Source organism: Ambystoma mexicanum, chromosome 1q (assembly GCF_040938575.1).
Source record: "Ambystoma mexicanum isolate Mex_15411 chromosome 1q, UKY_AmexF1_1, whole genome shotgun sequence".
NCBI classification, from domain to species: domain Eukaryota; kingdom Metazoa; phylum Chordata; class Amphibia; order Caudata; family Ambystomatidae; genus Ambystoma; species Ambystoma mexicanum.
The window spans coordinates 1351246130-1351270439 of record NC_090922.1 but is presented as its reverse complement, the minus strand read 5'-3'; positions in this window follow the sequence as shown (position 1 = coordinate 1351270439).

Sequence of the window (24310 nt, the reverse complement as noted above, 5' to 3'; positions counted from 1 at the left end):
ACATTAACCAGTGTGCCTATTGTCGACAAGAGGGTCATTGGCGTGCACAATGCCCCGTCCTTCGACAGAGGTCAAATAACACATTTGGGAATATGGGTAGACGATCCAGAGGTCGTCCGGGTGTAGGGACCCTGGTAGAGGTCAGTTTGCACAGGATCCTCAGCAACCTTTTTCACAGGATAATCAGACTCTGAGTGTGAATACTAGGAACATATTTGATCATCCTTCTGCTGCATATCTATCTGAAGAGCTTCCTTTTGATGATATTCTGTTTCGTTAGGATTGCCCTAAGCAGGGTTTGGAACCTACACCTATTCCCATCAATCAGAAAGGTCCCTATGTTGAAATGGTAGTGGGAAATAGGAAACATCTGTTTTCAATAGATACTGGAGCACAGAAGTGTTCCATTGATCATTCTCGGGTTCCAAACATTCCACTGTCAGGGCAAACCAATGTTTCTGTAGGGTTTTCTGGCACACCAGTTGTTTGTCCAGTTTCTTCGCCGGTACCTATTTCTTTGGGTCCCTTTACGGACCACTGTCCATTTCTGTTGACTTCGAATTGTGGAGAGAATTTGTTGGGGTTGAATCTATTGAAAGAATTGAATGCAGTAATTCATTGTTCTTCTGACGGAGTGCGTTCAATGATTTCACCACAGCAACTTTCTGTCTCGCAATTCTTGACTAGACCTTTGCCGCCAGAATTCATTGATGTACCAGAGAGTTTATGGGCAATTGACGACAATGATGTCGGTGTTTTACAGATTGAACCTCTTAAAATAGTCTTGAAACATGGAATTGAGCTGCCACGCATTCCACAGTATAAGATTTCAGTTGAGGGCGAGCAAGCTTTGAAATGCATTGTTTCCGATCGCGGGGTGATTGAGGAAATTTCAGGAAGTTTGTGCAATAGTCCGATTTTACCCGTGTACAAGAAAGGTGATAATGCAATTCCATTCCGTTTCATAATTGATTTACGTGCCATTAATAAAGTCGTCACTCCGCAATTTCCAATTGTGCCTGATGTGATGACAATATTGACCATGATTCCAGCTACAGCTACTTACTTTAGTGTTGTGGACCTGAAGAATGCTTTCTTTAGTATTCCTATACACAAGGATAGTAGATACTTGTTCGCGTTCACCTTAGGGGGACGCTTGTTCACATTTACTCATGCACCTCAAGGTTACACAGAGCCCTAGCATCTACAGTAGGGCTTTGAAAGAACAGCTTGATACTCTTGAATTGCCCTCTACTTGTACATTGCTTCAGTATGTTGATGACTTTCTTTTAGCTGCAGACTCTGAAAGTGCCTGCAAGGAGGGCACTGTGTTGTTGCTTATTCATCTGGCTAAACATGGTCACAAAGCTTTGCTTAAAAAGTTTCAATATTGTTGCCAGGAGGTCGCCTATTTAGGCTATCGCCTGTCAAAGGAGGGAAGAAGATTGACACCTGAATAAAACACATTTCTGGCATGTCTGCCCCAAATACACAGAAGGAAGTTAGAGCCTTGATAGGTATGGCTTCTTACTGTAGGTTGTGGATCCAGAATTTCTCACTAGTGATCAAACCGATGTTGGCTTTGACAAAGAAGGGCATTTCTTCGCCATTGCCATGGAACACGGAACACCAGCAATCGTTTGACTTGCTCAAGACTGCATTATGCTCGGCACCAGTTTTGGGCACACCAAACTATGAAAAGGCCTTTGTGTTGTTTGTGCATGAATGTGATGGATGTGCTTTAGCTGTATCAACGCAGGAACATGGAGGGAAGAATAGGCCATGCGGTTACTTTACTTCCGCCCTTGATCCTGTAGCATGCACTTTGCCAAGATGTTTGCGAATTGTCGCTGCTGCTGTGTCTGTAAAAAAGAGTGAGGGAATGGTCCTAGGCCATGATCTAACCCTGATGGTGCCTCACTCTGTAGATGGTCTACTGAACCAAACCCAAACGCAACACCTCACTTCCGCACGGTTGGCGAGATATGAATTGATCTTGTTTGCTCCTCACATCCAAATTAGGAGGTGTTGTGTTCTTAATCCGGCTGAACTCCTACCTTTCCCGCATTGCTTGCGGCGATGAAGAGTCACATGACTGTCTATATACTACCGAACAAGAGACAAAGGGTAGAATTGATTTGAAAGACACTCCTTTGAATAATCCGCAAGGAGAGCTGTTTTATGATGGCTTCTGCTTCAAACTTCCGGACGGTACATCCACAGCTGCTTATGCAATCACCACATTAAGCACGGTCGTGGAAACCAAGAGAATCACGCATAACTCTGCGCAGGCCGCAGAGATTATAGCATTGACCCGAGCTTGTGAACTTTCTGAAGGGCTTACAGTAAAGGTAAACATATATACTGATAGTCAGTATGCCTTTGGGGTGGTTCACAACTTTGGGAGACTTTGGTCAGAGAGAGGGTTCTTAACTTCACATGGCACAAAAATCCAGCATGGCTCCCTAATAGTACAACTACACTCAGCACTTGCGCTCCCTATTCAGTTAGCTGTCATAAAATGTGCAGCACATCGAAAGATTACAGATGACATAGGAAAAGGGAATGCTTTCGCTGATCAGATAGCTAGACAAACTGCTACCGATCTTTTTACGGAGATGTATGTTTCAAGGGAGACTGTAAATGCCTATACAATGGACGAGGGTGTTGGGTCTGTACGGAATATCCAAGCCGATGCCACATTAGAGGAATCCAAGAGGTGGGCTGAAGGCTTGGGGAAACTGGATGATGATGGGTGTTGGGTGGACATAGTTGAAGGGAAATGGCTACTCCCTGACGCTTATGCAATGATGATGGTCATCATGGCCCATGGTCCTACACATATATGTGCCCAGAAAGTCACAACAATGTTAGAGAAAGTTTGGGCAAATGACAAAATTTCGAAAATTGCCCAGCCCTATGTTCAGGACTGCATGATTTGCCTACAACATAATGTGGGAAAGCGGACAGCAACTCCAAGGGGAAGTTTTGGGCCACCCTCTGTCCCCTTCAAAGTCATCCATTTCGACTTTATTGAAATGGAACGGTGCAACAATATGAAGTATGTATTAGTGGTCATCTGTGCTTTTAGTAAATGGGTTGAGGCTTTCCCTGTCAAAGATGCTACAGCCATGACAACTGCGAAGACCATGTTAAAAGAATACTTCCCGCGGTTCGGGCTACCAAGAGTCATCTGGTCGGACAATGGTCCACATTTTGTCGCTGCTGTAATTCTGCAGATATGTGCGGCATTACAAATCGTCAAACGGTTCCATTCGGCCAGACACGCTCAGAGCGCCGGACTAGTAGAAAGACACAATGGTATTATCAAGAACAAGCTCGCTAAGACGTGTGCCGGCACTAAATTAAAATGGCCGGACGCCTTACCGATCGTGTTATTAGCCATGCGTACAACCCCTCAAACTAAGACTGGGCTCTCTCCATTTGAGGTGGTAATGGAGAGACCTGCCAATATCTGGAACCTTCCTAAATGTAGATCTTTGAGAAATGTTGAAAATGTATTACTTTCAGATTATTGCAGCCAGTTGACTAAAAACCTGTATTTGATTTATCACCAGGTGCGAGCGGCTTTACCTGTGCGATACGAGGGCCCGGGTGTCATGATCTCTGCTTCCAAAAGATCAGGACTTGCCCGACTCCCTTGGAAGCAGACCCATAACCCCGGTTCCGAGTGCCAGCCAGTCCCAATTGGGACCTTTTGGACCCTGTCCTGGCGCCAGTGGCACCAGGCTCATAAAGATGCCCAGTCCCAGCGCTGGAAGCGCCGGGCTCATAATGCTTGGGTGGACTTACCTGCAGCAGACCATGCTGCTTACTTACCTGCCAGTTGAACCCCTGATCCTCTTCTGTTTGGGACTACTTTTCCTGTTGGGTGGGGCAGGAGCCACTCCCTAGGTTCAGAACACTGGAACTCTTCTGGAAAGCAGGAACTCTTTTCTTACCTAGGCGTGGCTGGGGAAGGAGACACCTAAGCACTACAGGAGGCTATTTAAACCACACCCGATGGATGAATCTTGCTTTGCGTTATTCTGCATTCCCTGCAGCAGAACGCTCATCGTGTCTTCTGCTTCTGATCCTGGGCCTAAGGGAACAAAGGCTTACCATCCTGGAATCCAGTCTTCAGCAGCACCTGTAAAGACAAAGAAAGAACAGGTTAGCACTACGGTCTTCAGTGGCAGCGCATCTCTTACCTGGTCCATCGGCTGTCACCAACGCCTCGCGCTGCATTCCGGCATCTGAAAGACAAAGGCTTACCTACTCTTCGCATGCTCCGGAGGTCTTCGCACTGCATTCCGGCATCTGAAAGACAAAAGCTTACCAGCTCTTCGCACGCTCCGGAGGCCTTCGGCGCTGCATCCCGCATCTGAAAGACAAAAGAAGGTGCGTTTAAAGACATTGGGCAACTTTATTACTCACGTGCCATTACTCCTTCCCACGCCGAATCCAGTGGGTATTCCAGCACCCTTCTCTAAAGCTCCGAACTTGTACCTGCAAGATAAAAGGGACAGTTAGTGCGCATCGTGAAGCAGGCTACAAGCGCTTACTTACGTGCTTCCAGGCGCTTCTATTCCTCACGCGGGTTCGATCCTCAACTCTCATCAGCCCGCCATCCGCCATCGCCGGAACCTTGCAAAACAAGAGATATCATTACAAAAGACTTTTAAGACATTTGAAGTGCCCAGAACTTACCGTTCGTGCAGTTAACGACGGACAGCAGTCCTCTGAGGTCAAGAGGCCTGCACTCTTATCCAGTGAAGAAACTGGTTACGGCACCCTGCCCCGAGGCAGATGGAGAGCTCAGCATTCACTTACCTAAGGTGAGGGCGTTAACCTTTGGGGTTCTACAGGAGAAGAGAAAGGGAAGAGGAGAGAGGCACCCAATAACCCCAGTTCATTAATCCCATATTTTCTATCTGCAGACATCTTACTCTTCGAGTCAGACATACAGTGCACAGAGGTCCAGCCCAAAGAGCCAACCGTGTGTTACACATCACCCTTGAAGATACAGCATTCACCCAGTCAAGACCGGCGCCTCTGCGGGAATCAGGTGAGCGTTACAGAACGCAAAGCCTACCGCAAAACTCCCACCCAGGCGCTATGGAAACCTCGGATACCGACCAGCTAGCCCAGTTACTTGGGGAACTAAGAGCAGAAGTGCATGCAGCCCGTCAGGAAACGAATGCTCTAAGAAGGGAACTGATTATTTCCAAGGAGCGAACAGACGATCTCGCTAGACAATTGCTACAGTCACAAGCCGGACAAACTCCGTTACCCGCATCAGGGGCAAATCTTCCTTCAACATCCTCTACGAACCCAGTGCAGATCAACCTACCTTGGAATGTACCTCTGGCTCCGCCCGAACGATTTTCTGGTGACCCAAAGAGGTTTGCAGTATTTATTAATCAGTGCCGGTTGCACTTCTTATGCCGGCCAGCAGCCTTTCCAACTGATCAAGCTAAGGTAGCTTTCGTGCTTTCGTACCTTAGTGGCAATGCGGCAGACTGGTCGATCCCTCTAGTTAATCAAGATGATCCGGTTCTCCATGATTTTCAAGCTTTTCAGCTCAGTATGGAAAAACTGTTTGCAAGACATTCACAGGGGCAGGCCTTGGACAATGAGCTCCTTTCATTGCGACAGGGTAATCAAGACCTTTTGGCTTATATTGCGTCTTTCAACAGACTGATAGTGGAAACTCGATGGCCTGAGGACAAAAGGATTACGCTGTTTTATAGAGGTCTACGTGGAGAGCTCAAAGATGTGTTAGCCCAAGTAGTGAATCCCCCGCAAGACTGTTTGGACTATATTGACTTAGTCGTTCAAATTGACCACAGACTGCAGAACAGGAAGGCCGATCGTTCCAAGTTTGATGCTCGAGTATTTTCCAAACCACCAACTCCTACCAAAGGAGTAGACTCCGGGGAACCCATGCAAATAGGGGGCCTGAAAGGACCACTAACACAAAAGGAGCGGGAAAGGAGAAAACAGCTGCAATTATGCCTCTATTGCGGAAACCCGGGGCACTTTCTTCGAGACTGTCCGGTGAAACCAGCCAAGAAGGCAGTAGGAGCTGCAGTTACCAGGGTCACAAACTCTGAGCAGGGAAACGACCTCGCCCGACAAGAATAGAGGTCCTCTTGCCGAGCGTTAAAACCAGTTCCGTGACCTCGCATTTCGTGATACCTATGGTCCTCATTAGCCCTGAAAATCCGGATCGATTACATGCGATTGAAGCTTACGTCGACAGCGGTGCCATCGGCAATTATGTGGATCATGAAATGGTTTTGAGGATGAATCTGACTCTTTGTCCAAAGGCTGTAAAGGACGTCATTACTACGGTGGATGGTACGGAGATAGCCTCCGGACCAGTAACGCATACCACCCAAGAAGTGACGCTAGTAAGTCAAGATGGACACCATGAGAAGATCGTGTTCGATTTGATCAAGGCCCCTCAGTTCCAGATTATTCTAGGAATTCCTTGGTTAGAGAAGCACAATCCTCAGATCGATTGGCGAGCAAGAACGGTTCAGTTTCCAGAATGTGTCTCTACTTGTCACCCTCGACCTGGTGTTGCACTGGCAGCAATTTCCTTGGAGGCTCCCCAGTTACCTCCTGAATACCTAGAATTCCAAGATGTTTTCCGGAAGGATCAGGCTAACTCTCTACCTCCTCATAGGTCTTATGACTGCCAGATAGACCTGATACCTGGATCTACTCCTCCTTGTAGTAGAATTTATGCCCTCACCGAGCCTGAGAATCTTCACCTCCGACAATACCTGGATCAATACCTAGCGAATGGGTTTATTCGTCCTTCCAAGTCCCCTGCTTCCTCAGCTTTGTTCTTCGTTCCAAAAAAAGAAGGGGACCTTAGAACTTGTATAGATTATTGCGCCCTGAACCAGATCACCGTTAAGAATAGATATCCGTTACCTTTGATCCCTGAACTCCTGGACCAAGTCAGAAAAGCATGCATATATACAAAGCTGGATCTTAGAGGAGCCTACCACTTGGTACGAGTAAAAGAGGGCGATGAATGGAAGACGGCCTTCCGCACCAAGTATGGGCTATTTGAATATCAGGTCATGCCCTTCGGACTTTGCAATGCCCCGGCCGCCTTTCAATATTTTATGAACTATGTTCTCAGAGAGCTCATAGATGTGTGTGTTGTTGTTTACATTGACAACATCCTTGTTTATTCTTCATCGGAAACTGAACATCAGAAACACGTGAAAATGGTCCTCGAGAGATTGCGTCAACACAAACTTTTCGCTAAATTGGAAAAATGTGTTTTCAACGTGACTGAAGTTGAATTCTTGGGATTCATATTATCACCTAGCGGAGTGCGTATGGATTCAAAGAAGGTCGATGCAATTCTCAAATGGCCATCGCCATCCTCCGTAAAAGGTGTTCAAAGCATGTTAGGCTTCGCTAACTTTTACCGCAGGTTTATCCCCGAATTCTCTCGAATAGTCCAGCCCATCACCGCCTTGTTAAAGAAAAACAAACGTTTTGAATGGTCTACCGAGGCGGAACAAGCTTTCCAGAATTTGAAGACTAGATTTATCTCTGCACCGATCTTAAAACATCCTCGCCCAGAACTCCCCTACATCGTTGAAACTGATGCTTCGAGCCTTGCCATGGGGGCAGTTCTATCACAAAAGGACCCAGTAACCAATCAGTTGCATCCCGTGGCATTTTGGTCCCGCAAATTCTCGCCTCCTGAAATCAATTACACTATTACTGATAAGGAACTTCTAGCTATCAAGTCCCCCTTTAAGGCTTGGCGGCATTATCTTCTGGGGGCCCGACACACCGTTACTGTGATTACAGATCACCGAAACCTGCAATATTTGAAAACCGCAAAAGCTCAATCCTCTAGGCAACTCCGTTGGGCACTATTCTTTGCCGAGTTTGACTTCATAATTACCTATCGATCTGGTACAAAAAACGGTAAAGCTGATGCCCTTTCTCGGATGGGAGTGGAAGAACATTTGATCAATCCTAAACCTGTACCTATCATTCCCGAACAAAGAATTCTAGGTGTAATCGCCACACAATCCATAGAGGAAGTTAAGGATAAAGCCAGGCTACTGGTAACTCCAGCAGACATACAGAATTGGCATCTGCAGGGAAAGGACTTTACGGTGAAGGACAACCTATTATATTTCCAAGAACAGTTATACCTGCCCAGCACAGATTTACAGAAAAAGGTAATCTCTTGTTATCACGATTCTTTAATTGAAGGACATCCCGGTATGACCAAGACCTCGGAAAAGATCAAGCGCTACTTCTGGTGGCCGTCTTGGAAAAAAGATATCAGAGACTTTATAATGTCCTGTGGAGTATGCGCCCAAAACAAGAGTCAAAAGGAAAAACCAGCCGGCCTCTTACGCCCTATTGACATCCCGCCTCGCCCTTGGCATACGCTTTCTATGGACTTCATCACCGATCTACTTCCATGCTCCGGATACAATACGATCCTAGTAATCGTGGACCTATTCTCCAAGATGGCGCATTTCATTCCACTCAAAGGCTTACCAACAGCAGCAACTCTGGCCCGAGAATTTCTCGAAAACATCGTCCGACTGCACGGTTTTCCTTCAGTTCTAATTTCGGATCGAGGTAGTCAATTTATTTCTCATTTTTGGCGAAGTTGCTGTCGGTCGGCTCAAATTGATGTGAGACTTTCGACCAGCCACCACCCTCAAACCGACGGACAAACCGAGAGGACCAATCAAACTCTGGAACAGTATTTGCGCTGCATGCTACAACAAACTGAAAAAACTTGGAAAGATATCCTTTGGATAGCCGAATATGCCTACAATAACTCTGTCTACTCGGGAACTGGGAAGACCCCGTTTTTTTCTTTTATACAGTAGTCACCCTCGAACCTCGGAGTTGGATCCACTCCAAGATCTTGGAACACCAGCAGTAGACCACCTGCATTCTACAATCACCCAAGCCTTTAAGGAAGCCGTTTCTCACCTTCAAAGGGCTAAAGAACAATACAAGAAAGGAGCAGACCAACATCGGAAGGAAGCCACCCAATATCAAGTAGGAGATCAAGTCTGGTTATCCACCAAATATCTACCTCTAAAAGGACCACGCACATTCAACCCAAGATACCTTGGTCCCTATTCCATCACTGCCATAGTAAATCCAGTAGCGGTCAAGTTGGACTTGCCCCCTCACATGAAGATACATCCGGTCTTCCACGTCTCTCTATTAAAACCCGTGCAACCACCTCAAACCCAACTAACTACATCTCCAAAAACTATTCTAGTTGATGGAGAACTCGAGTTTGAAGTCAAAAGCATCCTGGATTCCAAGATCTCCAAATCTAAACTATTTTACCTGATTGACTGGAAAGGCTACGGTCCCCAAGAAAGATCCTGGGAACCTGCAGAATATGTCCACGCGCCTCGTCTAATCAAAAGATTTCATCGAACATTTCCTAACAAGCCCAAACCCCCGGAGAAGCCCGGTTTGGGAGGGGCCTTGAGGGGGGGTGCTGTCATGATCTCTGCTTCCAAAAGATCAGGACTTGCCCGACTCCCTTGGAAGCAGACCCATAACCCCGGTTCCGAGTGCCAGCCAGTCCCAATTGGGACCTTTTGGACCCTGTCCTGGCGCCAGTGGCACCAGGCTCATAAAGATGCCCAGTCCCAGCGCTGGAAGCGCCGGGCTCATAATGCTTGGGTGGACTTACCTGCAGCAGACCATGCTGCTTACTTACCTACCAGTTGAACCCCTGATCCTCTTCTGTTTGGGACTACTTTTCCTGTTGGGTGGGGCAGGAGCCACTCCCTAGGTTCAGAACACTGGAACTCTTCTGGAAAGCAGGAACTCTTTTCTTACCTAGGCGTGGCTGTGGAAGGAGACACCTAAGCACTACAGGAGGCTATTTAAACCACATCCGATGGATGAATCTTGCTTTGCGTTATTCTGCATTCTCTGCAGCAGAACGCTCATCGTGTCTTCTGCTTCTGATCCTGGGCCTAAGGGAACAAAGGCTTACCATCCTGGAATCCAGTCTTCAGCAGCACCTGTAAAGACAAAGAAAGAACAGGTTAGCACTACGGTCATCAGTGGCAGCGCATCTCTTACCTGGTCCATCGGCTGTCACCAACGCCTCGCGCTGCATTCCGGCATCTGAAAGACAAAGGCTTACCTACTCTTCGCATGCTCCGGAGGTCTTCGCACTGCATTCCGGCATCTGAAAGACAAAAGCTTACCAGCTCTTCGCACGCTCCGGAGGCCTTCGGCGCTGCATCCCGCATCTGAAAGACAAAAGAAGGTGCGTTTAAAGACATTGGGCAACTTTATTACTCACGTGCCATTACTCCTTCCCACGCCGAATCCAGTGGGTATTCCAGCATCCTTCAACTTCTATAAAGCTCCGAACTTGTACCTGCAAGATAAAAGGGACAGTTAGTGCGCATCGTGAAGCAGGCTACAAGCGCTTACTTACTTGCTTCCAGGCGCTTCTATTCCTCACGCGGGTTCGATCCTCAACTCTCATCAGCCCGCCATCCGCCATCGCCGGAACCCTGCAAAACAAGAGATATCATTACCAAAGACTTTTAAGACATTTGAAGTGCCCAGAACTTACTGTTCGTGCAGTTAACGACAGACAGCAGTCCTCTGAGGTCAAGAGGCCTGCACCCTTATCCAGTGAAGAAACTGGTTACGGCACCCTGCCCCGAGGCAGATGGAGAGCTCAGCGTTCACTTACCTAAGGTGAGGGCGTTAACCTTTGGGGTTCTACAGGAGAAGAGAAAGGGAAGAGGAGAGAGGCACCCAATAACCCCAGTTCATTAATCCCATATTTTCTATCTGCAGACATCTTACTCTTCGAGTCAGACATACAGTGCACAGAGGTCCAGCCCAAAGAGCCAACCGTGTGTTACACATCACCCTTGAAGATACGGCATTCACCCAGTCAAGACCGGCGCCTCTGCGGGAATCAGGTGAGCGTTACACCGGGCCACAGCATACGGCCTGGGAACTGGGTGCTCATCGAGGCATTTGAGCATTCCTCCTGCCTTGCACCTCGCTGGCGGGTCCCATTCCTGGTCCTGTTGGTCACACAGACGGCAGTGCGGGTTTCTGGCAGAAAGAACTGGATCCACGCGTCGCACGTCAAGAAACTTCCTCACCTAGTGCCACACGATACAGAAGAAACAGAACCCCTCGCTAACGCTGCAACCAATGATCCCAAAGCAGTAGATAGCGTTGAGTGTGTATCGGAGAATCTTTCTGAGCCTGCGAGGCTTGGGAAACCTGCGATTTTGTCTCCACATTCTCCAAAAGTTTTGCTTCCGGAAACTGTTGTTTCAAATTCGGCATCTTCACTTGCTCTTGATACGTTGCTTCCAACGGGAAGTGACGATGTATTGTTTCCGTAGCAATCAGTACCGGGAAAATCAAGGTAAAATCTGCGTCCAAGAAAATAGACTTACGGCACGGTTTTGCTGTGCATCTGATAGACTTACGGCACGGTTCGGCTGTGCATTCGGAGAAGAAAGGATCATCGAGGGCTTGTTTTTGCCCAAATTTGAGAAAGGGGATTCTGTTGGCTAGGGTTGTGGAAGGACTAAGAAGTCGCACGGCCGGTATGTCACCAGCAAACAACACTGGGGGTTTACATTTGAAGACTACAATGCCTGCCAGCGCTACCGCTCGTATGGGACTTGTAAATGATTGTGTGACCAACCGGGATAATGGACAAAGTACTTGGGCCCCGAAAACATATTGCTGTGTTTTTATAATAATATTTGGTTTTATAATAGTCACTGTCTTAGGCTTATGGTACCTCGAGGAAACTCATCCTTTAGAGTCCTTGTTACTGACTGAAAATGTAGCTACTGTTCCTACTCCCTTTGTACATTTGCATACTCTGTCCCCTAGGGACTCCCAGCATAGACAAAGGTACCACAATAATACTCTGCTACTTATCATGAATGCCACACATGCCATTTTTAATAAGTCCAACTGTTGGGTCTGCTCACATTTACCGCAAAACACGGGGATAAGGGTCTAGGTTGGTATATTCATCCTTTACCTTTGACAACTGCTTGTTATGCTTCTCTTAGAGCACTGTTCTTTGGCCATTGGAACGATAGCATCTCGGGGAACTTTGATGGCACTAATTTGAATAGCTTTGAGCAACGTGTTCTGACTCCTCTGGGATGCTCGCTTTTCGCAAATAGGAGTAAGTTTAACGTTGCTTCTATTAGGCCTTCTGATAGACTGTCTCGTCCTTTCCAATCTTTGATTTCCTTCAAGATGGCTCCGATAGGCAATAAGGATGCCATGCCTCCTTCTCATACTGTTAACCATAGCCCTGATTCAGTTTCTTTCTGCATACAGAGGAATGGTACTCAGTCAATGGGAGATTTTAGAGGTTATGCCAACGTTGCAAATTTGACTGGGGAAGACAGACCTTTGTATGTAGGCGAACATGTCTACTTTGTTTGCGGTAATGTAGCATATCCATGGTTGCCCAGGGATTGGCAGGGAACCTGTTATTTAGGGATCCTGTTACGTGGGGTATTTATAACTAGTACAGTAGCGGTTTCAAAGGCTCGTCCACGGCGGGACGAGAATGGTGACATTCCAGCACAGGTCTTGGGAGATGTAGCAAAATCATTTGTGCCGTTTTGGGGACAGATAGCGAATTCCGAAGATATCAGAAGACTAGCGAGAGTACTGGAGAGGACCATGGACATACTCTATATGAACAGAAATCGATAAGACTAGTAGCGCTTCCGAACCGGATGGCATTAGATGTTATTCTGGCTGAACGTGGTGGAGTGTGTAAATTAGTGGGGTCCGCTTGCTGTGTTTTCGTGCCAGATTCCTCCCCAACTATCTTCAAGGCAATACAGAATCTGCACGTCCTTAGTTCAGAAGTGCATGTTCCCGAGGGAAACTGGGATCTTAGCGCTTGGTTCTGGGACTTCTTGCGATCTTGGGGTTGGAAGGTACTTTCGGTCTTACTGATCATTTTGGGAATTCTGTTGTTCCTTTGTTGTTGTATCCAGTGTCTACCTAGTATATGTTCGATGCTAGGGGGATGTTGCGCACAAGCGATAGGTACGATAGGACATAAAGTGTATGCCCCGGATAAAACTTCCAAGGAATACGTGTTAAAGGAAATTTTAGCGAATGATCTGATGGCAATAGATATTTCTGACAGCGATTCAGGGTGCATGGACGATGATGCATGGAGTTATTTGCAAGGAGATCCGAAGTAGTTTAGCACTTGGCATAGGCCAAAAGGAGGGTTTGTCAAACGGGAAATTATATCGTACCTCCTATTGGAACGAATATATGTATATTGGCCTACACCAAGCTGCTTATAAGCCACTTGAGAAGGAATCCGTGTTGCAAGGTCCTGACCTTAGAATCAATGTAAATTACCATTTTAGGTCAATCCGTCATCCGTCAATCCTCTCTGTAAAGTCACCCTGTGAGTTAAAAGGGTGGATGATGTCATTCCGAAATACAACATGGCCGTTTTGACATCTATGTGTAATTAATATGTAACTTGCCTGCAGGCCACCTTTTGGGGTCGTGAACTGAGACCTTGTCCTTCGCTGACCTGTGTGTAAAGGATTACTCGTGCAATGAAACTAATCCACGAGCATATGTTAAGAACAATGTATCCAAATACTGAACTACGAACACTTGTTTAACTACATTGTATTAATGTTTGAGAAGACCTTTATGAGAAATGCTAAAATACACTATTACCATATAGGCTTGTTGGCGAATGTATTAAAGGCAATCCCTATGAATATAGTGGTATGAACTCGGCATGAACCCTAGATCAGTAATGTATTAGAGGAATATTAACCCGAAGTAGGGTTGGACATCATCATGTTCGCAAATGGTATAAAAGAGCAACAAATTCTAATGTACAGCGTCTCTCACTAAGCACACTGAACCACGCTGGAGTTCGTTGTGTTGTACTGAGGGCCAATAGCTATCTGTTACCTTTTTTCTCTGTAACTGTTCAGTATAAAATAAAAAGATCTTTGTATGTTCCTTTGTAACCCGTGCTCGGCGTATTTCCTTTTGGGGTACTCAGCCTCGATATTTTGATTTTGTTTTCACACACGGAGGCGGAATGGTAATACGAGTCTGGCGGTAACCAGGTGGTTTTACCGCCTCGGTTACCGCCAAACTCGTAATGAGGCCCATTGACTCTAAGATAATCTCAAATGAGGTACATGGTATATTGGCTTGCATAGTAAGATTGAAAAATGTGCTAAATGAAGCCCCAATGTTGCTGGTTAATATCTACAGCAATGCCAAGTGTGTCCAAATAACTGATGTCATACTGAAATGATCTCAAATTTGTGAAGGCTTCTGCTGTGATCAATCTGGGGTTCACAGTGTACTGGTTGGGGAGCTCAGTGCATTTTGCTTTGAAGCTGAGGGTCATGGTCTATCCAAAAAAGTGGAGGGAAAAGAATGGTTGGCCTTTTTTGACAAGTGGGGTGTCTCGATTATTAATGGTAATGTACCGGGGGATGTTCCTCGGAAAGCCACACAGAAGAATGCCTTCACCTCTTTGTGTATTGACTGTATTGATTGTATCATGCTAACTGAAAGTCTTTTTGCTTTATGTTTGGAATTGCAAATTCATTCAAATTCGCTAAGTAATCACAATCAATTGATTGCAAAACTTGGCATCTGGGTGCATTTCTTAAAGTTGCACAGTTACATATATAAATTACAGGACTTGCATATATACATAATACATTACTTACACATTACAGGGATTGTCGCTGGACATTGAACAAGAGCGATATGTAATAAAAATATTTACAATAAAGAAGTGTACAATTGCAGGCGATGTCCGCTTGTGACTCCTGTTACGCGCAGGAGTATCATGGCTGGACGCACTAGCGTTCTTGCGCTAGTAGCCAACTTTTGACCTTGCTTCTAAAGGCATGGTAGGATATTTCAGATCTGAGTGAAGTGGGTAGTGTATTCCACAGTTTAGCAGCGAGCACAGGGAAGCTGCTGCCACCGCTTTCTGTAGCTTGAACCCCGGGATCTTGAGGCAGTTTACTTGTGCCGCTCTAAGAGGTCGGTTGGCAAAGTTGTGAGATAATAGATTGGATAAGTAGCTTAGTGCGCGGTTTGCGAGGCACTTGTGTGTGAGTGATAGTGATTTAAAGGCAATTCTTTGGTTAAGTGATAGCCAATTAAGGGTGTGTCTGAACTCAGTGATATGTTTGGCTCTGGGGATATTCACTGCTGCCTGATGGCGTTGTTTTGTAATACTTGTAGCTTGTTTGTGTTCCATCGGCTAGTCCCTAGATAGAGCGCGTTGCAATAATTGAGCTTCGACAGGATTAAGGCTCTAGCTATGGTAGTGCAGTTTTTGTTAACATTTTTTTATTTGTATATGGTTTATTCAAACCTTTACAAAAAACATCAGAAAAAAATCATTTAAAACAATCATTTAAAAAAAAGAACACAGCGAAAGGGAATGTACTCACATTATACATAGACAACTCTACCGACAGAGAAAGACGAGATATAAAATGTAATATGTAATATTTGTTGTGCTCAGACATTACATAAACAATTTCATAGACAATTTCAATTTCATAGACAATTTCATAATCCTGGCATAACACATTTAGCTATATGGAGTTATGAATTTATAGATTTAAGCTTAATAAATCCAGATAGGGCCAAACCATCATGGGTGGTTTGGATATTTAAACATCTTTTCCATGCCCACTCATCCTCAAAGATAATAAAGTTGAGTTTTAGGGATTCCAGATATTTTACCCTAAGTGGGTGAAGAATCACACATTCCATAACCAAATGTTTTAAAGACTCCTCCTTGGCCAGGCAGAACCTGCATCCAGCCATATCCATGGGGATCATACCTCTTCTGACCAGGATGTCTCTAGTGGGAAGGACATTCTATCTAGCTCTAAGGACAATACCTCAATATAATCTATCTGGAAATTGTAAAATAACCTTCGAGGCAGATCTATAGGTTCTATGTTTGTGGTTCAAGTGAACCAGTGAAGGATAAGAATGGAATATATCTACAGTTTCACACCAATCAAAATTGAATAATGCCCGTTTTACATACATAGGATTGCAGATCAAAGACTCGGTTGTCATTCCAATCTTTTCTAAGATAGCCTCTGATTGATCCCTTAAGAAGGTCAGTGTACTCGAGTGATCTAGGTTTCTTACTAGTAGGTGATACAATGTGTTTGGCGCTACAGTTTAAATTTTTGTGTACAGCGTTATGCAAGCCCACTGTACCCGAGCCCACATTGATACAACACCCAATTCAAATCTGATTGCAGAGATTGGGATTGCATTTGGCATACATAGCAATCTTCTCCAAATACGGCCCTCAATGCGATTAAGTGACTCGCTTACTCTCTCTGGAGCCAGTTCCAGGCCATAGATCAGTTTGGGTGTCATTTTCCTCTCATAGAATATCAGAGCAGGCTTTAGAGAAAATTTAGCAAACTTTCGGTCAATCCTGACCACCTGTGCTTCCAACAATTTTGCCTTATCTAATATGGATTCAATTAAAGGCTTAGAGCCCGGGTAGGCTGAGATGTTACAACCCAAGTATCGCACAGACTCAACCAATTTCAAACAAGTCTCCCCCAATTTACCAATAAAGCCTGACTGATGTCTTGCCTCTTGCTTTTCTAAAGGACAGGATTCAAGTTTTGGAGGGATTAATTAACAAACCATTGGTATTAGCATATGCTTCAAAATTTCTTAAAGACCGTTGCAACCCCACCTTGGTGTTATCAAATATCAACAGATCATCAGCATATGCTAACCAGATAACTTTGTCCTTGCCGATTTTAGGGGCCAGCAGTCCTTCTTTGACAAGTGAGATGGCTACATCTGAAAAGTATTGGTTGAACAGCCAGAGTGCCAGAGTGCAACCCTGTCTGACCCCCTGATACGATCTAATTCTCCTTGATAAATCTCCTTCTTGGTTCAAACGGACCGGAACCCCGTAGTTCTCATAGACCCCGCTAATTAATCTCAAGAGCCCTACAGGTAGGCCCCAACGAGCCAGTTTTAACCACAACCTGCCCTGGTCAACCCGATCAAACGCGGCAGTCAGATCATGGAAGCAACATACGTGCAACCGCCCGCTATTGACCATGCCTCCTCTTGTATACTCTTCAGGGCCAGGCCGTTAACATTGGTCAAATGACCCCTTCTGAACCCAGTCTGGAATTGGGCCAGCAGGTGGCTCCTAAGAGCCCACTCCTCCAAGTGTGACAACAGGAAAGATGAGAAGATCTTACAATCCGCGTCAATTAAAGAAATCGGACGATCATTTGCCGGATCAGTCCTGCTGCCACACTTGAAGAGTGGTACAATATGTGCTGTGTTCCAGGATACGGGGGTCGTCCCTGAGAACAAAATGTCACTAAAATCCAGGTACAACAACTGGACCCACAAATTATGATCATCCTTAAATGTATTATTTGTTAGGCCATTTGGGTCTGGAGCCCTAGAGCGCTTATATCTGGTGATTATTTTTTAAATGGTTTCTAGCTCAACTTTTGGGTTCCACCTATCCTCTCTAGTCAAGTCCAAAACCAATGGTGGGTCCATCGGTGATTTCCCAAATCTGCTCTCCAGAAATTCAACCCAATTTTTTTCTGAAATTGAGTTTGACTGGCAAGTTGTATAGTTTGGGTCCTGCCCATTGAACAGATACCAAAATGCACTTGCATTTGCAGAGATTAGGGTTCCAACCACCTTTTCAGAATCATTCTGAAGCATTACAGATTTAATAAACTTACAATAATTCTTGTATGATTGCTTAACCTACCCTATAAACTTTCGGCATATTGCCTCATCTTGGTTAGTACTCTGAATCTGCTTTATTGTTCTTCTTAACATCTTTTTTGCAGATGCTACATCAGAATTATAACAATGGGCATGTCTAACTTGGCAAAAACCATTTGTTCTTATTCCCAAAGCTTTTTTATCAGTCATTTGACCCACAAACGACTGGAACTCAACTGCATTCAAATTTTGGAGCTTCCAATCATAGGTTGAACAACTCAATGCGTGATGTATTTCAGAGTTCCAGGCACAAATCTTAGGGTCAGTCCACCTAACAGCATTCCGCCCTACCTTGGCAACTAAATTCAATTTTTGTCCACGTTTTCTAATATTAAGAACCCAATTAAATTGTGCCGTGAGAACGCAGTGGTCACTCCACTTATTTTTAAGTATTTCAAATGACAGGCATGAGTTCATAAGTGAGGAATCTACAAAAATATAATCAATCAGAGAGGAACTATCCCCTCTGTGCCAAGTATGCCATTTACTAGAATTCCCTGATTCAGTACTATTCCCAACCAATGGAAAGAGACCCCTCCCTCCCAGATTCATTAGCCATTTCTGACCAGCCGCTCCCTTAGCTGAAATACCCCCACCAGTCAATTCCAATTCCCCCAATCTGTGAGAATATACACAATTTGCATTTAGATCTCCCATGACTATGACTCTACCATCTGGGTGGTTTTCCATCCACTCGTCCAGCACCCGACACAGGCCATCTATGAATGGGCCAACTAGTTCAATACCTTTGTGCCAGTAGATATTGAGTAACTATAAATTAAGCGAACTGTCTATTGACCTACAGTCAACCCCCAATACACCAAAGAGCAAATTTGCAATTGCCGCCCCACTGAAGCAGAGGGAAATATCTACAGCAGTCAAAAGCTCCCCCCCCCCGATTATCTCCCTCCCGTCTCATCTCTAGCCAATTGGATAAAAACACTATATCCGTCCAGAGTGGGTGCTGAGGTTAGCCATGTCTCTTGCAGACAAATACAGTTCGTCTTTCTCAAGGTTTTCATGCATACAGGATTGGTAAATAGGTGGGTGTTCCCTCGAGTATTCCAAGATTTCACACATAACATTATGCTCTTCCCATTATCTCCCCCAGGCGGAGTCTGTTCATGGAACCAATTTTTGCCATAGAGAGGAGATAATGTATGCCCAATCCATATCATTTGACACCCCCCCGGGCCACCCTATCGGTAATGGTGGCAGTCTTAGGAAAACTAGCAGTAGATTGACTCATCCCATTCTTATCAATTCCCTTCTTTGATTCCTGGATGAGAGAGATTTCAAAACCCATCCCTGCTAGTTCTTCTTTTTGGGTAAAGATTAGTTTTCTTACTAGCGGAGAGGATAGAGACATGATACTTGTGCTCAAATCTTCTCTGACTGGGAAGGAAACGCTCCCAATATCTGCCGATGACACCAAAGCTAGGCTTGGGATGGATGCAAAAATAGTTAAAATATTTGGCCTATTCACACAGATCTGGTAGTCCGAACCTAGAGCGCAGTGGATCTTAACTTGATGAGTTGCATGGGCCACACCCTTCACCCTCTGTTGTGTGCCTATTTTCCCTTTGAGTACATCAGAGTAAGAATGTTTTATTAGAGGAGCGCCCGCTGGACCGTAACACGGCTCTGCATTCCCTACAGAAGCACCAGTGGGCCCACGAACAGTAGCTCTTGAGGGGTAGTGAAAGCGCTTCAACAAATTCTTTATACTGGCTGACACACTCGGGTAGTTAGATTCCGGGGGGAGGTCAGCCACCTCTTTGAGGAATATTGATTTCCCCATTCCAGATCCTGCCACCACCCTGTCTATAGGGAAGGTAGGATTAGGACATGGGAGGGGCAAATGTGTACTAGGAGTATCCCCTGTATCCAACGTGGGTCTGGCAAGGTCGTTTGTGACACCCCGACTTACCACTGGCACCTCAGCTGCGACTACAGGGGCCTTTACTGTCGAGCTTGCATATAGTGTTTTCCCATCCACTTTATTACCCAACATAAAAGAGGTAGTGTTGGTGGATTTCAATTCAGCCCATATGTTGTCATATAGGGCAACAGAAGAACTTAACACCATATTCAGAGCTGATACAGTAGGGTGAGATAGGTGAATATGTTCATCCACCTCCTTCAATGTATGGTGTAACTCTGAGGAACATTCGTGACCTCCCAATTCCTCCCTCGTTGGTAAAGGAATTTGACAGTCTTCTTGGTTGTGACCAGGTAATTCTTCATTTATAGCATCCACCAAGGGAATTGGTGAATCAAAAGTAGCAGTATTAAGAGGCCTCTGAGACTGTGGATTAGAATGTTCCATATTCAGGGCCTCCAGTTCGCCCTCTGCTTGATCAGCCAATTCAATGATGCTAATGTCAGTCAGATCTCTAAGACCCCCAAAATTGGGCTGCATAGCCATCACTGAATGGTCCAACATGGCTGTTCCCTTTAGGACCGGTAAGGATTTAATCTCAGTGCTTGTGGTAACTGTTTTAACAAAATAGTGGTCCATAACTCTTTGACCTGAAATGGGCTTTAAGAGTTGCATTGCATTAGATGCCCGAGGGGCTGAAACATTTGACATTACTGCTTTACACACCTTCTGATATCCTTGTGGTGTAAGAGTTGAAACAGGAAGACTATCGAACATTGACTCTGCGGCCTTTGTTCTGTTGCCGATGCCTTTTTGGATATGCCCTTTTGTTTCAAGTACAGAGGCTGGTTTACTAGGCATATGGGCCGTTTTAGCAGCTGATTTCTGGACTTCACATGCCAGAACCTCATCATCGGTAGTAAATGTTATCCCTGTTTCTGGTGGTAATGGGATATTTGCCATAGTATGAATACTTTGCCTATTCTTTGCAGGTATTAAAACATCCCCCAGCGGGGTACCACTAACTCCACAGGGTAACATCATAGGCTCTTGTAGAGGTGTACCCAAACCAACTCCACTTCGTAGTCCTGATCTCATTGGGATCAATCAGCAAGGAAATAGCTGGACAGAAATCGGGTCAAAGGGTAAAGACAGCAGCATCACCCCGCAGTCCCCGATACAAAAAATGTATCAGAATGACAATTAAAACGACTTCAACCAAAGTAGTAGATAGATACTAAGTGCCGGTCAAGTGGCACAGCGAGTAGAGCGCCCGCTTTGACACCCGTGCAGAGCCTGTTAACGCAGGTTCGAATCCCGGCGGGGCCAAACTCAGCCTTTCATCCTTCCGAGGTCGATAAATGAGCACCACACACCGTGGGTAATAATAAGCAGCGCTCAGATACCTGAGGGTTTGTAGCGCTATATAAAAGCCTAATTATTATTATTATTATTATTATTATTATTATTATTATTATTATTATTATTAATAAAACACTTTGCGTATTTCTCTAATATGTGTGCTATTTAAAAGACTTGCCTCAACAGTCTCCCACTGAAGTGCTCTTGCAAATCCAAGTGTCCTGCTCCTCGCACAGAGCACAGCAAACAGCCAAACAGCACCAGCCCTTCTGCCACAAGGGCTTACGCCGCGAGGGTGGCGCTGGCTGCAATTTGAAGGTTCCAGTGAAGGTTCCAGTGAAGTCACGTGATACTGTCACGTGAGTGAGTGTAGCTCCGCCTCCCTACCAGCAAGAGCCGACTGCTCGCAGTGCTGTAAAGGGGCCAAAGAGCTTCCTTTAGGCGCAGGAAAAGTATTTAAAAGCACACCAGGAGCAAGTCCATACAAGGCTACTTCAAACACGGGTAAAAAAAGCGCACTCGGGCGGCGCTGGCTGCAATTTGAAGGTTCCAGTGAAGTCACGTGATACTGTCACGTGAGTGAGTGTAGCTCCGCCTCCCTACCAGCAAGAGCCAACTGCTCGCAGTGCTGTGAAGGGGCCAATGAGCTTCCTTTAAGCGCAGGAAAAGTATTTAAAAGCACACCAGGAGCAAGTCCATACAAGGCTACTTCAAACACGGGTAAAAACGGCCAGTGCAGTTGTTAGTGGTTAAGAATGGTCTGCATGCAATGATTAGATTGTACGTGTGGGCCGTTGAGGATGTTATTGTGTTGGTTTGTCTGGCTAAGGTTAGAGAGGAATCTAAGTAGATGCCAAGAGTTTTTACATCTTTCGAGACCTTCATGGGGTTGCCATCTATGATGAAGGAGTCGAACTTGGCGTCTAGCTTTCCGAGTCGATGTTGTGATCCGAGGAGTAGATCTGTCTTCTCATCGTTAAGACAGAGCCCATATTGCACCATCCAAGCTTGAATGACAAGATAAATGTCATTGAGTGCTGCTTTGGAATCAGTTATATGGTCACCTGTGATGGGGATGAGTATGTGGGTGTCATCTCCATAATTTGTGTAGGTGACACCCAAATGGTCAAGGTCATCGAAAAGGGGCTTCGTGAACACATTGTAAAGGCTAGGGGACATGCCCGAGCCTTGGGGTACTCTGCATGTAACAGGTGCAGGTTCGGCCGAGGCTGATGGGGAGAAGACCCTCATAGATCTGTTCTCTAGGAATGATTGGACCCAGGTAGTAGCTTTGTCTGAAAAATGTGCTGCAGAGATAAGATGGTTGCATAAGTCGAATGCTGCTGATAAATCCAGCAGTAAGAGGAGGGCGAGTTTGCCATTGTCTATAAGTTGTTAAATTTGAGTTTTCATGTCAATAAGGGCTGTCTCAGTCCCGTGCCTTGGTCTAAAGCCAGACTGCTTGAGACCGAGGAGGTTGTTTTTTTCTAGATGCTCCTGGATCTGCAGGTAAACTGCTCCATCCACGATTTTCAGTAGACAAGGGACCGTAGTGATGGGTCTGTAATTGGAGGGGTACTAGGGTCTAATGATGGTTTCTTAAGTAAAGGGAGAACCCAGGCATCCTTGAGGGTATTGGAGACGATGTTTGTGTTAAATGAGGTGTTGATTATGGAGGTGATAAAATGATCCAGTTCTTTCGATGCCTCTTTAATGATGGGGGCTGGGAAAGTGCCTCCCTCACACTTGGAGAGTTTTAATTTGAGTATAATATTTTCTACATCTTTAGTGGAGAGTGGGGAGAAGTTGAATAGCTTTCCGGTATTCTGGGGTGACGTTTGTGGGGTGGGTTGTGGTGTGGTGAGTGAGAGACTGTTTTTTTCTATTACATTTTTTCCTGGAGCATAGTGATTTTGCCTAGAAGAGCCTACTGAATGTTCGAGCACCATGTGCTGTCTTTGGTGCAGGTATCGGGAGGAGCTGAAAGGGATTCTAATTCTCTAAGTATATTGAAGAGCTCTTTGGTACTTGAATTAGCTTCGATACTTTTTTTTGTGGCTTGGAAGTTCGCCTCTTTGTAATTGAGGGATGCTAACAGGAGGCTGTCCTTGTTAGTTGCTATGGGGAGGCTCTTCCAGTGGGCCTCTGCATTTCTTTTTTTCTTGCGTAGGGCTTTTAGGTGTGGCGTAAACCAAGAGTTGAGGTGCAAGTGGGGTTTTGGCTTGCGTAGTTTAAGGGGGGCGATAGTATTAATGGCCTTGAGGAGGGTTTGGTTATAGATGTCCACTAATGCTGTAAGGTCTGTGTGCAATTCGAAGGGGTTGTCGATGATGGGTCGTATCAATGGAAGCAGTTTCTCTAGTGTAATGTCCCTGTTGTTCCTCGTGCATGTCGGGGGAGAGAGGTTGTGAATCTTAATGGTGAATAAGATCAGATGGTGGTCTGACCAGACACAAGGCGTGTTGGATGTGTTGTCGATGTTGCAATTGAGGTCAGCCAGCCAACAAGGGTTCTACCCTTGATGTGGGTGGGTGTGAATATGCGATGAGCGAAACCCAATTCCGTTATCGTGTTGGCAATGTCAAGGCTTTAGTATCATTAGTGTCTTGGAAGCCGAGGTTGAGATCACCCAGTAGAATGTGTGAGCTTGTCTTGGTTTTTGTGGAGAGCAGGGTGGTAATGTCTTCTTCAAACGTGGATACTGGCCCCGGTGGCCTGTAAATAAGGTGCATGGTAAGTGTTTGGGTGGCTGAGGCTGGGAGTTTGACAGGCAATAGTTCTGCAGAGGGGAATGACTGACCAGGTAAAGGTCTGAGGCCCAAGGAGGTTTTGGAAATGAAGGCGACACCTCTGCCTTTGGTTGGTATCTCTGTCGCATCTGATGATAGAGTACTAATTCGGAATGGCGAGAGAGATGGGCCAGCTGCAGCATGTAACTATGTCTCAGACATAGCTAAGAAGTAACGGTCTTGTGCTGTAATGTAGTCCGCGATGTCTAGTGCGTGGGCTGGCAGTGATCTAGCGTTAATTAATGCACCCTTGATGGGGGGGAAGGCCTTGGCCTGACTACATTTGTTGATGGCAAGAGTGGTGATGTCCCTAGGTGAGGTACATGTATTAAACAAGTTATTTGGGTCTACTGGGTTAATCATGGTAATCTGGGGTCTAGTA